At 53.4% G+C, this 16,505-nt stretch overlaps 1 long non-coding RNA gene across 2 annotated transcripts in view; it reads left to right on the plus strand.

The window, feature by feature from the left end:
- Window positions 1-4,761, plus strand: part of LOC133361229 (uncharacterized) — a 12,096-nt gene extending 7,335 nt beyond the window's left edge. For both annotated transcript variants that reach the window (XR_009757339.1, XR_009757338.1), the window contains exons 2-3: window positions 2,083-2,157; window positions 4,606-4,761. This is a non-coding gene — a long non-coding RNA (uncharacterized LOC133361229). The remainder of the gene's footprint in view (window positions 1-2,082; window positions 2,158-4,605) is intronic.
- Window positions 4,762-16,505: the final 11,744 nt, after the last annotated feature.

A 16,505-nucleotide genomic window follows, 5' to 3' on the forward strand; every position in this document is an offset into this window, starting at 1 on the left:
TCGCCTGGTCGGCAGGAGGTCGTGGGTTCGATCCCGACCCTGCTGCTGCTGTATATTTGGAGTTTGCGTCGCTCATCATCATCATCACGGTGGCTAGGAGATGTTGACTACCTCTCCTGGTCGGCAGGAGGTCGTGGGTTTGATCCCGACCCTGACGCCTGCTGCTGTGTATTTGGAGTTTGCGTCTCTCTCTCATCATCATCACGGTGGCTATGAGATGTTAACTACCTCGCCTGGTGTACAGGAGGTCGTGGGTTCGTTCCCGACCCTGACGCCTGCTGCTGTTGTATATTTGGAGTTCGCGTCTCTCTCATCATCATCACGGTGGCTAGGAGATGTTAACTACCTCTCCTGGTGTGCAGGAGGTCGTGGGTTTGATCCCGACCCTGACGCCTGCTGCTGCTGCTGTATATTTGGAGTTTGCGTGTCTCTCATCATCATCACGGTGGCTAGGAGATGTTAACTACCCCGCCTGGTAGGCAGGAGGTCGTGGGTTCGATCCCGACCCTGACGCCTGCTGCTGCTGCTGTATATTTGGAGTTCGCGTCTCTCTCATCATCATCACGGTGGCTAGGAGATGTTAACTACCTCTCCTGGTGTGCAGGAGGTCGTGGGTTTGATCCCGACCCTGACGCCTGCTGCTGCTGTATATTTGGAGTTTGCGTGTCTCTCATCATCATCATCAGGGTGGCTCGGAGATGTTAACTACCTCGCCTGGTGTACAGGAGGTCGTGGGTTCGATCCCGACCCTGACGCCTGCTGCTGCTGCTGTATATTTGGAGTTTGCGTCTCTCTCTCTCATCATCATCACGGTGGCTATGAGATGTTAACTACCTCGCCTGGTGTGCAGGAGGTCGTGGGTTCGATCCTGACCCTGACGATGCCTGCTGCTGTATATTTGGAGTTTGCGTGTCTCTCTCATCATCATCATCACGGTGGCTAGGAGATGTTAACTACCTCTCCTGGTCTACAGGTGGTCGTGGGTTCGATCCCGACCCTGACGATGCCTGCTTGCTGTATATTTGGAGTTTGCGTGTCTCTCTCATCATCATCATCACGGTGGCTAGGAGATGTTAACTACCTCGCCTGGTATACAGGAGGTGGTGGGTTCGATCCAGACCCTGACGCCTGCTGCTGCTGCTGTATATTTGGAGATTGCGTGTCTCTCCCCGTGGTCGCGTGGATTTTTCTCCGGGTTCTCCGGTTGATCGCCTCCACATTTAGAAACATCATCCGTTATTTGGACGTTGTCACATTTCCACTCGATGCGCCACTTTCGTTGAGCTCTCATTCCGTGACGGCCAGGTCGCTTCTGCCAAAGAGCGACATTGGCGGCTCAGTGGGCCTTACCTGGCAAACGAAGCAAGAGTTGAACTTCGTTTTGAGTTGTTTTTAAATCCTTTATATTAAGTTCACTTGCGTGCTTGCTTGCTTACGACCGTGCAAATCTTTCGGTAGTTTTTTAACCCACTTCTCGTGATCCAATCGAGCTGACATTTTGCACACAGACTCGTTGTGCGTGACAATTTATTTTCGTGAAAATTTTTTTCCATAACTTTACACTTTTTAGGAATTTTTTAAAAATATTTAATTACCAATTGCTTAATGGTGGCAGGCAATCATCTGACCCATAGGTGGCAGCCATCTCAAGCCAGAGGACGAGAGGACTCTAGCCGCCACGCATATAAAGGATTTATAGTGAAGAACTTTGTTTTTACGGGTTAATTTTTTTACTCTTCGTGTGGCTGAGTGTGGATCTCTCTCAGGGGGTTCATAATGGGCATGGCACAGAGCCAGCCCTGCCCAGGGCCTGGGTTCGAGCCCTGGGTCTGGGGATCTCTCAATGGATTCATAATGGCCGTGTCGGAGAATCTGATGCAGCCCTGCCCAGAGCCTGGGTTCGAGCCCTGGGTCTGGGGTGTCTCTCTCTCTCACCGAGTTCATAATGGCCGTGTCGGAGATTCTGATGCAGCCCTGCCCAGAGCCTGGGTTCGAGCCCTGGGTCTGGGGGTGTCTCTCTAACACGCATGTGCACGATTGCCACGCGCGCCTGACTGACGTGGTGCGGTGATGCGCCCACAGATTTGTCCGACTCGGAGCGAGCGATGGTGAAAATCGCGGGAGCGGCAGTCACCGTAGCAGTGCTGATGATCACAGGTAACGCAACGCCGTCGAGCGGCTGGTGGGTCACTCTCGCAGAGCGAGTGAGTGAATGGAGTTTGTGTGATCTTCCCCTGTTCTATAGAGTGAGTGAGTGGAGTTTGTGTGATCTACCCCTGTTCTACAGAGTGAGTGAGTGGAGTTTGTATGATCTCCCCCTGTTCTACAGAGTGAGTGAGTGAGTGGAGTTTGTATGATCTCCCCCTGTTCTACAGAGTGAGTGAGTGGAGTTTGTATGATCTCCCCCTGTTCTACAGAGTGAGTGAGTGAGTGGAGTTTGTATGATATCCCCCTGTTCTACAGAGTGAGTTAGTGAGTTTGTATGATCTCCCCCTGTTCTACAGAGTGAGTGAGTGAGTGGAGTTTGTATGATATCCCCCTGTTCTACAGAGTGAGTTAGTGAGTTTGTATGATCTCCCCTGTTCTACAGAGTGAGTGAGTGGAGTTTGTATAATCTCCCCATGTTCTAGAGAGTGAGTGAGTGAGTGGAGTTTGTATGATCTCCCCCTTTTCTACAGACAGTGAGTGACCCAGCCAACGCAGCCTTGCCTGCTGGAGGAGCTTACCGATGGGATGTTGCCCAGATCTTTCAAAGATTTGTGAGCTCCTCACACAATCCAGCCTGGTTAAATCCAGGATGGATCGTAGGCAGGCCAGCCTAAATGTTTCCAATCAGCGAAGATTCTCCATTAGGGGGGTCCACGTTTCGCAAGCGTAGAGAAGGTAGGGAATGACCGTGGCCGAAAAGACTTGAAGCTTCGTGCAAAGCGACAGACCAGGTAGCTTCCACACAGCGTTACGCAACCGATGAAAAGATATTGCCGCTCGACTGATTCGGAGTGAGTCCTCTGCTGTCAAACTGGAGCCGGTCATAAGCACACTGCCCAGGTATGGGAAACTCTCCACTCTCTCCACAACTGCCCCATCACCGATTGGGAGTTTTGGGGGTGGAGTGCCCGATGGTACAAAATACCCAGGCAGGTGCTTAGTTTTGGTGGGGCCGATGGTAAGGCCCCACCTCTTAGTGGCACAATCCAGTTTCAGCAGCAGGCGTCTCCAACTCCTCTGAGTGAGCAGCTATTACCAGATCATCGGCATACATAACGTGGTTGACCAATAGGGAGCCATTCCTTGACCGCACTCGGTTATCGATCAGCCTCCCATTATATCTGTGCCAGATGGAAATTCCTCTGGTACAACCATCAAAGGCTGCACGAACTACGTGGTCGATAAACATGTTAAATAATTTTAGAGCCAGAGGACATCCCTGTCGCACCCCAAGGTGAACAGGGAATGGCTCCGACTCCCGGCCACATAGTTTTACCCGGGCCCGCTCACCATCATGAAGGTCCTTAATGATCGTGAGCAGCCGGTCAGGGACTCCGAAGGCACGAAGAACAACCCAGAGCCCAGCCCTACTGATGGTATCATAGGCCTTGATCAGGTCAATAAAGCAGAGATGTAGGTCTTGTTGGAATTCCCAATGCCTCTGCTGTAGCAAACGGACAGAAATATGGCATCTGTGCAGGACCACCCTTTCCTGAAACCACATTGGGGCTCCGCAAGCCTTTCCTCAGCGTGCCTGGCAAGGCGATGTTGAATAATCCTTGCCAGGACCTTTCCCGGCAGACTGAGGAGTGAGATACCCCTGTAGTTGTTACAGTCTGTGCGGTCCCCCTTCTTAAAGAGGGGAAGGCAAGCCCAACATAGCCTGGGGCTTACAGCTTCCCACACCTCACCTCCACGCTCCCACGCCTCCTTCATTCTTTTGTTCATAAGAAGAGCCACTCCCTGTTGTTTGGTAGTCTCCTGCCCCGAGTAGAGGACTGTCCACCCCTCATGGTGGCAGGAGCCAGAACCGGTCCACCGGACCTCCTGAATACCACAGAGATCTAGGCGGTACCGATCCAGCTCCCGACAAAGTAGTGGCAGCCTCTCCTCCGCAGTGAGCGTTCGAACATTCCATGTGGCCATTCGTAGTGGCTTTTTGTTGTTTCTGGAGGAGCCCCGAGGGTGAAGATTCAATCTCCTGGCTCCGCCAAATGGGGGTTTGGCCAGGAGACGTCATAGACGCCTGTCCCCCCGGGGGCCCCCCGCACAAGATTATTCATTAAATTTGTCCGTCGTGGTTTAGTGGTAAATAATTGAAGGTGGAGGGGTTACCAGTCCCTCGCACCCGTCCAGAGCCCCCATTTGGCCGCTGTGGTGGTCACAGACGCCATGAGGGGAGAGGGCCAATTGGAATCAGCACTGTCCACGACAGTGTTGCCCGTCCGGCACCACACACCACACAACCATACAACCACACACACAACCACACACACATCCACACACACAACCACACACAACCACACACACAACCACACACACAACCACACTGCTGGTTCTTCTGCCCACCTCCCAACCGCCCTCACTCCTCTTCCCCCCCCCTCCCCCCCCCTACAGCGGGCACGCCACACGCGGGACAATTCTTCTTCTCGGCCCGCGCTCTGCCGTGGTGCGCGGCGGCGCGCTACTGCCGCTCGCACGGCGGGCACCTCGCCACCGTGGGGGACGCGCGGCTCAACGCTCGCCTCGCGCTCGCCGCCACCGCTCCCCACGCCCCCCACGCCGCCCCCCCCCACGCCGCACCCCCCCCCCCGCCGCCTTCTGGCTTGGGACTGCGCCGCGACGGGGCGGGCGTCTGGCGGTGGCTGGAGGGCGGCGCGCCGGCCCCGTTCCTGCCCTGGGCGCCCGGCGAGCCCAACGCAGGAAAAAGCGACGAGGAGTGCGTGGAGCTCTACGTGGGGGGGCGGAGGAGGGGCAGCGGCGGCGGGGGGCGGACGAGAGACACGGGCGCTGGAACGACGATGGCTGTCGGCGGAAGAAGAGGTGCGCTGTGCTACAGAGGTGAGGCCCAGCAGGAGGAGGATTCATGGTGGTGACACCAGGATTGGTGAAGTATGGTCGCGATAACCGCCCACTGCTGCTGCCGCACCCCCCCCGCCGCCCCGCGCCCCGTCGTGTGGAGATGCCCCAAGGCTCGACCACACAGCAGACTGATGCACAGGGACAGCTGCCACTGGGGGTGCCCCTAGGCTACGTACTATATGTTAAACTTCTTTCGTACCGTACGTAGCCAACCGTGCTAATCGAAGGTGTGGGGGACGGTCAACAAACTAGAGGCAAAGCGCAGTTCTAGACAGACGAGTTTGTGAACCCAGATGATGACGATTGCAAAGTGCCATCGCTCCTCCAGTGGCTTCTTAATATCGGAAGAGCGCGTTCCAGACGGCCGCGGAAGTGCATCTGAAAACGCGCGAAGCGGTGACCACAGCAGCAGCAGCAGCAACATCGCCCCCTGCTGTGAAACTGGACTTAAGCTATTTTATCTTCACCATTGGTACCTCATTTGCCCGTAAAAAATATGATAATTGTTTTTTTACCCTTCTATCTGGCAACAAAACTGACACCTTTTTTTTTACGAGGAGTCATGTTTGCATAGACCACAATACCTGCAGTCATAATGCAAACAAAAAACACAACTCTGATAATGTATGCACTGTCCTTGAAGTTGATTGGTCCACACCCGAGACAGCTTTCCTTAGAGCCTAGTCTCAGATGGGTTGGACCAGATGACGCCAACTTATAAATTAACCTCATTATATTTGCTCAAACGTTTAATTAACTCGCCCCTAACGCGATGGGCTGGAACTGCTTTTCTTTGGCGGGGCGTGTGATGATGTTAGCTGGTGTTGATGATGCTGCTGCTGCTACTCGCAACTGCTTTTCCAGGTTTGCTCCGAGATTTATTGAATTTCGAGTCCCGCCTGCGGTTGCCTTGGCAGGGCCAGACCCAATAATTTCGCGGGGCATTATACGGCCCTCGGGCTGGATGTTCCCCACCCTGGTCTTAACACAACACCTGTTGCATTGTCAGAAAGGGTGACACCTCTATTATACTCGTAGGTTCTTTTCGGTAAAGTCACGTAGAAGGGGAATTGTTTATTATTTTATTATTTCCCTTCTACGTGACTTTACCGAAAGAACCAAGAAGATGAATCCCTGCAGTCACGAAAGCTTTAAATCGAAACTCTATTATACTCTTAGGTTTTTTCGGTAAAGTCACGTAGGTAAAAAATAAATAATAAAACATAAATAATAATTGTTGAAATAAAAATAGAAATAAAATATATAAATCACGACGTTTCGGAGGCACACAGTCTCCGTCATCAGGTGGAACCGTCACAGCTAAATTTACTGTATCAGTGAGGCAAAAATTCCAAGATACAAGTTCTTAAATACAAGTTGACGGTCCCACCTGATGACGGAGACTTGTGTTGCCTCCGAAACGTCGTGATTTTATTATTTATTTCTATTTTTATTCTATTATTAGTTAATTATTTATTTTTTACCTACGTGACTTTACCGAAAAAACCTAAGAGTGTGAATCCTTGCAGTCACGAAAGCTTCACATCTAGAAGAAACGTCTATTCTTACTGTTCATACTTTGATCCCGGCAAAACATGCATCCCATGATACAGCTGCTGCTCACCCCCGACCCAGAAATACTCCGATGTGTGTGGCATTGCCCTTGGGCTGCCCGCCTTTAGACGTTGCAGCGTGCGTGGTTAATGCAGTCCTTGATCCATTGTAAAAGGATTAATCGATTTGGGTGTTTGGGGCCATCCATAAATGACGTCACGCACCTGGGGGGGGTCAGACATTTGTGACGATGTGTGACGAGGAGAGGGGGGGGGGGGGTGAGAAATGTGACGTCACATTAAAATGCGCAACTTTAAATAAATATAGACAACACGTTCCACTTAATTAAATAGACTTTTAATAAATGTTTTCTCCTACAACATCAGTGCAGCGCCACATTAAATACGCACTACAATGACAATAGTTGAAAGCGATTTGAAGCATGTTTTAATTTTGGGGGGTGGGGGCAGAGCTTTGTGACGTCATATTTGAGAGGGGGGGGTCTGACTTTTGTGACGCCGTGTGACGAGGGGGGGAGGGGGGTCAAAAATCGTTCAAAATCGCGTGACGTCATTTATGGACGGCCCCTTTGTACATCTGAACTCCTGTTTTATTGATAGAAAGGGGTAGAAACCCCATTCTTATTTTTCATATCATCATCATCACAGTAATAATCATCATCCCAATTCTATTTCGAATTAAAGCTTTCGTGACTGCAGGGATTCATCTTCTCGGTTCTTTCGGTAAAGTCACGTAGAAGGGAAATAATAAAATAATAAAAATAAAACATACTAAAATAATTCTCATAGACGCTGTCTCCCCGACAGACCTGTTCTTCACCTGAGGACGGCTGCTTGCGTTGTGGCCGAAACGTCGTGAGAATTATTTAATGTTTTATTTTTATTATTTTATTATTTCCATTCTACGTGACTTTACCGAAATAACCAAGAAAATGAATCCCAATTCTACTTTTACCGTCCGTGTTGCAGACCAGGCGGAAGCGTCACGTGGCTCTCCGGCTCCAGGCCAAGAAAGTCAGATCCAGGTTTTGATCGAGGACGCTCCGGGCCTGCCGCGATCCGGGGGCCACTCCACGGCGACTCCGCTCCGCGCTTTGCCGACCGCAGCTCCAGAAGTCTGGTCAACGGCCGCTCCAGATGATCCAGTCCAGTCAACAGCTGATCCAGTCCGGTTTGAACTAAATCCAGTCCAGTCAACAGCTGATCCAGTCCGGTTTGAACTAAATCCAGTCCAGTCAACAGCTGATCCAGTCCGGTTTGAACTAAATCCAGTCCAGTCAACAGCTGATCCAGTCCGGTTTGAACTAAATCCAGTCCAGTCAACAGCTGATCCAGTCCGGTTTGAACTAAATCCAGTCCAGTCAACAGCTGATCCAGCCCGGTTTGAACTAAATCCAGTCCAGTCAACAGCTGATCCAGCCCAGTTTGAACTAAATCCAGTCCAGTCAACATCTGATCCAGTCCGTTTGAACTAAATCCAGTCCAGTCAACAGCTGATCCAGTCCGGTTTGAACTAAATCCAGTCCAGTCAACAGCTGATCCAGTCCGGTTTGAACTAAATCCAGTCCAGTCAACAGCTGATCCAGTCCGGTTTGAACTAAATCCAGTCCAGTCAACAGCTGATCCAGTCCGGTTTGATCAAAATCCAGTCCAGTCAACAGCTGATCCACTCCGGTTTGATCAAAATCCAGTCCAGTCAACAGCTGATCCAGCCCGGTTTTATCAAAATCCAGTCCAGTCAACAGCTGATCCAGCCCGGTCAACAATTGCTCCAGCCCAGTCAACATCCGAAGCTCCACTCCAGTTTGAACAAACTCCAGTCCCGGTCCATTGGAAACAACTCGGGTCCGACCAACAACGACGGCGGCCTCAGCCCCGTGGAGCGTCCCGGTGCACGCCGGAAGACCGGGTGGAGGTCCAGGAGCCGGAGTTCCCGGTGCCGAGCCGAGAGGAGGTGGAGGTGAAGATGGTGACGAGGTGGCTGGCGGGGGGAGGGTGCGGCCGTGGTCGCGCTGGGAGGTGTCAGCCTGACGTCGGGAGCCTGGCTGATCACGTTCGCTCTCAAGCGGCGCAAGTCCGGTGAGTCTTCGGGGTGGCTCCACTAAGAACGATGTGAGCCCTTCTCAATTTGCATCGATCTGTCATGTATGAATACACACATTCCTGCTGCGGAGTAGGGAGCTGGTAGTGACGTTGGGTTGCTCGGTCAATGGCCTGCAGGGTCAACGGCCAGGGCGTGGTGTATTCCGCAAATATGCCCGACTGTGGGGCGGGCACAAGCCGGCGTGAGTAGTGAAACGTTGAGTTTTATAAGGGCACCACGGGGTGACCAGCCCCCTCCCCACCCAGCCACTACCCATCCCACCCCCAGCCAGCCCCACCCAGCCCCTCCCCCACCCAGCCCCTATCTCCACCCTCCCTCCCCACCCAGCCCCACCCCTCCACCACCCACCAGCCCCACCCTTTCCCACCCCTTCCACCCCCCACCCAGCCCCTCCCTCCCCACCCAGCCCCACCCAGTCCCTCCCTGCACGACGGACGGACACAATAATCCCCCTGTGGGCTGGTGTAACCAGGATGTCCTACCAGTATAAAGGAAATTGTGATGTGTGTAGCTGTTCGATGTTTAGCGTACTTCCCGACATGCAAACAAACTTGAAATTTGGCATGTGGGCAGCTCCAGACTGTACAGCATGCAAAAAGTCTAAAAAAAGACTTTTGTATTTTGGGGGGGGGGGCGCAAAAATGGATGCATTTTGCACGTCAGTGAGCGGTGACGTCACATTGTGATGTCACCCGCATGCGCAGCGTCACGCGGTGTGCCTGCTGACGTCACGCGGTGCGCCTGCTGACGTCACGGGTGCGCCTGCTGACGTCACGCGGTGCGCCTGCTGACGTCACGCGGTGCGCCTGCTGACGTCACGCGGTGCGCCTGCTGACGTCACGCGGTGCGCCTGCTGACTCACGCGGTGCGCCTGCTGACGTCACGCGTGCGCCTGCTGACGTCACGCGGTGTGCCTGCTGACGTCACGCATCCCCCCACCCTCCGCATCGGCTCGCTCTTCAATATAAAGCGGAAGATTAATCCGTTTGTGTGACGCAACAAAAACTTCCGAACGCTGAGCTCTGACGTCATGTCATTTGCCCGGCTGACGCTGTCTTGGAATCTCGAAGGGAACGCGACGAGTTTCCAGCTCGCCGCGTCATTCCCGAGTTGCCGAAATCGACCACGCGCACACGTGGGTTCAAGGTTGAATTTCCTTCAGTGAAAAACATCGGATTTAGTTATACATTGATTTGGTTTCGGCTTTTTTCTTTAGTGCAAGCTTCAATGTAATTCAGTGAAATAAAGGGAACATGAAATTCATCCAAGGCAAGATTCCAAGTCCCGGGGCGAAGCTGGTTTGAGACTAAATGTGTTGTTTCTAACCGCGGAAAGGTCTCCGCCAAGCTGATGCGTGTCTCGTTTTGAGGAGCAAACCGGGTACCCGATACCCGTACCCTACCCGATACCCGCTACCCGTTTGCGACCCTGGTGCGGCCGGGGTAAGGGTAAGGAATCAAAGCTCGGTTTGCAGACCTCTGGTGTCTCGTTTTCGAGGAGCGAAACCGGCCACCGCAGATGATAGCGACTCAAGCAAGTTGGTGGTTCGTCATCATCTTGGTCGTCGTCGTCGTGTGGAAATGTGTAGCAGCAGCAGCAGCGCAAATCACTCTAAAGCGCGTGACGGTGTTGACTCTAAATGTGGAGGGGACAAGATGCACGCGGCCCACGGGGTGGGAAAGAGATGACAGAGAACTCTAAATACACAGCAGCAGCAGCAGTCATCGTCCAGGGTTGGATCGAAGCCCACGGACCACCTGGTAGACCAGGCGAGGTAGTCAACATCTCCTACCACCGTGATGATGATGATGAGAGAGCAGAGCCAGGGACTCCAAAAGATACAGCTAGGCGAAGCAGAGGCATCGTCAGGATCGGGATCGAACCCACCCCTCACCGCATATCAGGCGAGGTAGTCTCTCATGTACTTGATACAGCTGATCGTGGCTGTGACGGTTGCCACCGGAAGACGGACCGGCTTGTGTTGCTTCCGAAACGTCGTGAATTTTTTAATTTGTTTTTTATTTTACTTTTATATATTCTAAACTATTTTTAAACCTACGGTGACTTTACCGAAAAAAACCCAAGAGGTATGAATCCCTTGCAGTCCACGAAAGCCTTCACAATCTAGAATATAGTCAAACATCTCCTAGCCACCGTGATGGATGATGGATGCAGAGGAAACACGCAAACTTCCAAATATTACAGCAGCAGGGATTCGTCGGATTGGGGATCGGAAACTCCACGTCCTCCTGCATACGAGGCGAGGTAGTCCAACATCTCCCCAGTCCACCGTGGGGATGATGATGAGAGGAGAGACGACAGCAGACTCCAAATACACAGCAGCAAGCAGAGCGTCGTCAGGGTCGGGGACGTGATACACCAGGCGAGGGTCGTTCAACACATCCCTAGCCAACGGTGATGCTGTGTGTACCAGCGGCGTGTCACACAAGCGTGTCACACCGTGGTCCGCCTCATAGGATATTTTAAAGCTCATATTGAATTCACGGAAAAGCCCATGGGTGACGGCATCAATAAGGACGCTTTCATATTTCACGTTTTAAATCTTGCATCGCCTCTCCCCCCTCCCCCCCCTCTCTCCCCCCTCCACTCCCCCCCCCACTCTCCCCCTCCTCTCTCCCCCCTCCCTCTCCCCCCCCTCCTTCTCCCCCCACTCCCTCCCCTCTCTCCCCCCCACTCTCACCCCTCTCTCCCCCCCCCTCGTCTCCCCCCTCTTCTCACCCCCCCTCTCTCCCCCTCTACTCTCCCCCCCAACTCTCCCCCCCACCTCTCCCCCCCACTCTCCCCCCCTCCCTCTCTCCCCCCCCTCCCTCTCTCCCACAGGCTCCTTCTTCTTGCAGCACAATCAAACGCGGGGTGGACGTCATCACTTCTAAGAATTCTGATTTCGAACAAAATATCTTCCCAGAGAACGCGAAAAAGAGAGAGTCAAATAACACTGGTCAACAAACAAAACACATTTATTGCCTGGGACTCTTTTGCAGCTGTTTTAGACTCATTCAGGGTGCTGATCCAAATCTGATCTCAGATTTGCTCTATCACATCTCATTTTTAGCTATCGGCATACCCCATTTTCATTGATTTTACCCGAAATTAACTCTGTCACTTATGATTGCCAGTTGTTGCGAGTCAGTTGACTGCTTTAGTGTTAAAATAAGGTGCTGTATTTTAGGATAGTGTTTATAATATAATTAATGTAGATAGCCACTTTATTTAATATTTTCTTCTGCAGTTTTTATTGAAAATGCAATATCTCAAAACCTGATGTGATAGACAAAAACTGATGCCAGATTTGGAATCAGCACCCCAAAATTACATTAACACCGTTGGAATACCTTATGCCAGAAAAAGTGTGTTGACCAGTGTAATAGGGTTAAAGTATTGACACTGCAACGCTGGCACGCCTCGCTCGTTCACTCACTCACTCACCCGTACCCCACCCTTTCCCACTGGCGAACCGAACCGTGCCAGGGCTGGCCCCCTGGCACGACACATCATACACGGGTGGTGGTTGCTTTGCTTTTTTCCCACTGCGGCCGTTTGCCGAACCGAGCTGGAACTCGTCCATCCGGCGCCGCCCACTCGCGTCTCCGCTTGTCCACCGCGCGTGGTGACGTCGGCACGGCACGGCTCGGCTTGCGCAGTGGAAAAAACACAACAACCCGAGCCATCGCGGGGCCGGATCATCTCGTGCACGGCTCTGAGTCTCAAGACACGTTCAGGAGGGTGCTGCCACTGCCGCGGCCATGAAACGTTGGGAAACCGGAGCATCCCAGATAACCCCAGAGACCCCCCAGAGGAAACCCCAGAGACCCCCCCGTATCACTGTACGCCTACAACACCTGGCAAGCCTACCCCCACCCCCCCCTACCCCCGCCCGGTGCTGATCGCCCTTCCAGGACTCGGGCCAAGCTCAAGAGCTGCTGACCGCGGGAGGGGCGAGAGGCGGGGGAGGGTTTGCGGCGTGGTGCATTCTGGGTGGCGGGGTGCATTGTGGGTGATTTTGTTCGTTTGTAATTAATGTGAAATGTGTTTTATCCTAAAAACAACCGCACCGTACTGTACGTGTGTTCAATGTGACGTTACATCGTGGGCATCTCGTGAGGAGAGTGGATCCCCGTCGTGCTAATGTGGAATTTCCAGCAGTGGCTCAGGACCGCCGACAATGGACGCCTCTGGTCAAACACAACGGGGCCCACGGAAGTGGACATCACAGAGTTACCTCTGAGATCGCGTCACTGAGCGTGAGTCGATGGGTCTCTGTGCGTGAGTTGATGGGTCTCTGTGCGTGAGTCGATGGGTCTCTGTGTGGTGAGTCGATGGGTCTCTGTGTGAGTCGATGGGTCTGTGTGTGTGAGTCGATGGGTCTCTGTGTGGTGAGTTGATAGGTCTCTGTGTGAGTCGATGGGTCTGTGGTGGTGTGAGTCGATGGGTCTGTGGTGTGTGAGTCGATGGGTCTCTGTGTGTGAGTCGATGGGTCTCTGTGCGTGAGTCGATGGGTCTCTGTGTGGTGAGTCGATGGGTCTCTGTGTGGTGAGTCGATGGGTCTCTGTGTGAGTCGATGGGTCTGTGTGTGTGAGTCGATGGGTCTCTGTGTGGTGAGTTGATAGGTCTCTGTGTGAGTCGATGGGTCTCTGTGTGTGAGTCGATGGGTCTCTGTGTGGTGAGTCGATGGGTCTCTGTGTGGTGAGGCGATGGGTCTCTGTGTGAGTCGATGGGTCTCTGTGTGAGTCTATGGGTCTCTGTGTGTGAGTCGATGGGTCTCTGTGTGTGAGTCGATGGGTCTCTGTGCGTGAGTTGATGGGTCTCTGTGTGTGAGTCGATGGTCTCTGTGTGAGTCGATGGGTCTCTGTGTGAGTCGATGGGTCTCTGTGTGAGTCTATGGTCTCTGTGTGTGAGTCGATGGGTCTCTGTGTGAGTCGATGGGTCTCTGTGTGAGTCGATGGGTCTCTGTGTGAGTCGATGGGTCTCTGTGTGAGTCGATGGGTCTCTGTGTGGAGTCGATGGGTCTCTGTGTGAGTCGATGGGTCTCTGTGTGAGTCTATGGGTCTCTGTGTGTGAGTCGATGGGTCTCTGTGTGAGTCGATGGGTCTCTGTGTGAGTCTATGGGTCTCTGTGTGTGAGTCGATGGGTCTCTGTGTGTGAGTCGATGGGTCTCTGTGTGTGAGTCGATGGGTCTCTGTGTGAGTCGATGGGTCTCTGTGTGTGAGTCGATGGGTCTCTGTGCGTGAGTCTCTGAGGTTCAGTCCGTCAACTGGCTGCACCTTGCTGTGTGCAAGTGGTCCCGTGCACGTCTGTGGCACAGACTGTGCATTGTGCATTGCAACTGTGCATCGCAGTCGTCCATTCCAATCGTGCATTGCAACTGTGCATTGCAACTGTGCATTGCAATCGTGCATTGCAACTGTGCATTGCAACTGTGCATTGCAACTGTGCATTGCAACGTCCATTGCAACTGTGCATTGCAACTGTGCATTGCAGCTGTGCATTGAAATCGTGCATTGCAATCGTGCACTTGCAACTTTGCATTGAATCGTCCATTGCAACTGTGCATTGCAACTGTGCATTGCAATCGTGCATTGCAACTGTGCATTGCAGCTGTGCATTGAAATCGTGCATTGCAGCTGTGCATCGCGACTGTGCATTGCAACTGTGCATTGCAGCTGTGCATTGAAATCGTGCATTGAAATCGTGCATTGCATTTGTGCATTGCAATCGTGCATCGCAAACGTGCATTTCAACTGTGCATTGAAATCGTGCATTGCAACTGTGCATTGCAACTGTGCATTGAAATCGTGCATTGCAATCGTGCATTGCAATCGTGCATCGCAAACGTGCATTTCAACTGTGCATTGAAATCGTGCATTGCAACTGTGCATTGCAACTGTGCATTGAAATCGTGCATTGCAGCTGTGCATTGCAACTGTGCATTGAAATCGTGCATTGCAACTGTGCATTGCAGCTGTGCATTGAAATCGTGCATTGCAACTGTATTCGAGGCCGTGCCACGTGCTCGCCGGTGACGCGTCCTGCGCGTCACGCGATGGAGGCCGCGGCTGCGCGTGACCACGTGGTGGTGGGCGGGGCTCTTGTCGAGTCCCCTGGGGCAACGTCACTGCTGACAGCTGCTGCAGCTGCGGCCGTCACAACACACGGACACAAAGACAAAGATCCCCCTGGCAGACTGTTGGGGCAAGTGCTGTGAGCGAGTAGCACCTAGAAAGGCCGGCACTGTGGCACACGAGGGGGTGGGTGGCCAACACCACGCCCGGCCGCCTTTGTCTCCCCAGTGGCGATATTTACTACACACCGTACCGGGTAATCATTTGAGGCTGAGTCGACCTAGGGGAGGCCCAAGACCGGTTCAGATAATCGTCACCGGTGTTGGCCGTGAGCGCAGCGCGCTAACCGCTACACTACCGCTCCCCCTACTGCTATCACCACAAACACACACGGACACACACACACACGGATACACACACACACACACGGATACACACACACACACGAACACACAACAAAGACAAAGATCCCCCGTGTAGCCTAAACAGACTGTAGGGGCAAGTGCTGTTAGCGAGCACCTATAAAGGCCAGCACGGCACACGAGGGGGTGGGTGGCCAGCACCACGCCCGACCGCCTTTGTCTCCCTAGCGGCGATGTTTACACATCGCACCAGGTACTCATTTGAGGCTGAGTCGACCTAGGGGAGGCCCGGGACCGGTTCAGATAATCGTCACTGGTGTTTGCCGTGAACAGGAATCGAACCCGGGTCGCCAGGTTCATAGCGCAGCGCGCTAACCGCTACACTACCGCGGTTAGCGCGCTACTACTGTCCGTGTGTGGACACACACACACGGACACACACACGGACACACACACACGGACACACACACACACGGATACACACACACGGACACACACACACCGATACATGCACACACACGGACACACACACACAACACACAACACGGACACACACACACACGGACACACACACGGACACACACACGCGGGGATTCTCATTCTCTGGCCTCGTCGTGTTTCCATCGCCGTTCTGTCTCGCCATGGACACAGCGTGCTTGCGCCTGTCAGAGATCACGTGTCAGAATACACGTGTCAGAGTACGCAGGAGGTCGTGGGTTCGATCCCGTCCCTGTCAATGCCTACTGCTGCTGCTGCTGTATATTTGCAGTCTGCATCTCGCTCTCCTTGGTTGCGTGGCATTTTCTCCTGCAGGTCCTCCCTCCACATCGAGCAACACGCGCTCAGAATATTTGGCTGCTGCTCGCAATTTCCACTCGACGAGACACTTTCGTTGAGCTCTCATTCCGTGACGGCCAGGTCGCTTCTGCCAAAGAGCGACATTGGCAGCTCAGTGGGTCTTACCTGGTCAACTAAAACACATTCCTCCTGCGGAGGGAGCTGGTAGGAACGTCGGGTTGCTCGGTCAATGGCCTGCAGGGTCAACGGCGGCGTGGTGTATTCCGCAAATATGCCCGACTGTGAGGGCGGGCACAAGCCGGCGTGAGTAGGTGAAACGTTGAGTTTTATAAGGGCACCACGGGGTGACCAGCCCCTCCCCACCCAGCCCCCACCCCTCCCACCCCCCACCCAGCCCCACCCTCCCCTCCCAGCCCCTCCCCACTCTCCCCTCCCCACCCAACCCCACCCCCCACCCAGCCCCACCCTCCACTCCCAGCCCCTCCCCACCCTCCCCACCCAGCCCCTCCCCAATAAA

The sequence above is a fragment of the Lethenteron reissneri genome, chromosome 71 (genome assembly GCF_015708825.2).
Source record: "Lethenteron reissneri isolate LAM-NWPU_2019-01 chromosome 71, ASM1570882v1, whole genome shotgun sequence".
NCBI lineage: Eukaryota > Metazoa > Chordata > Hyperoartia > Petromyzontiformes > Petromyzontidae > Lethenteron > Lethenteron reissneri.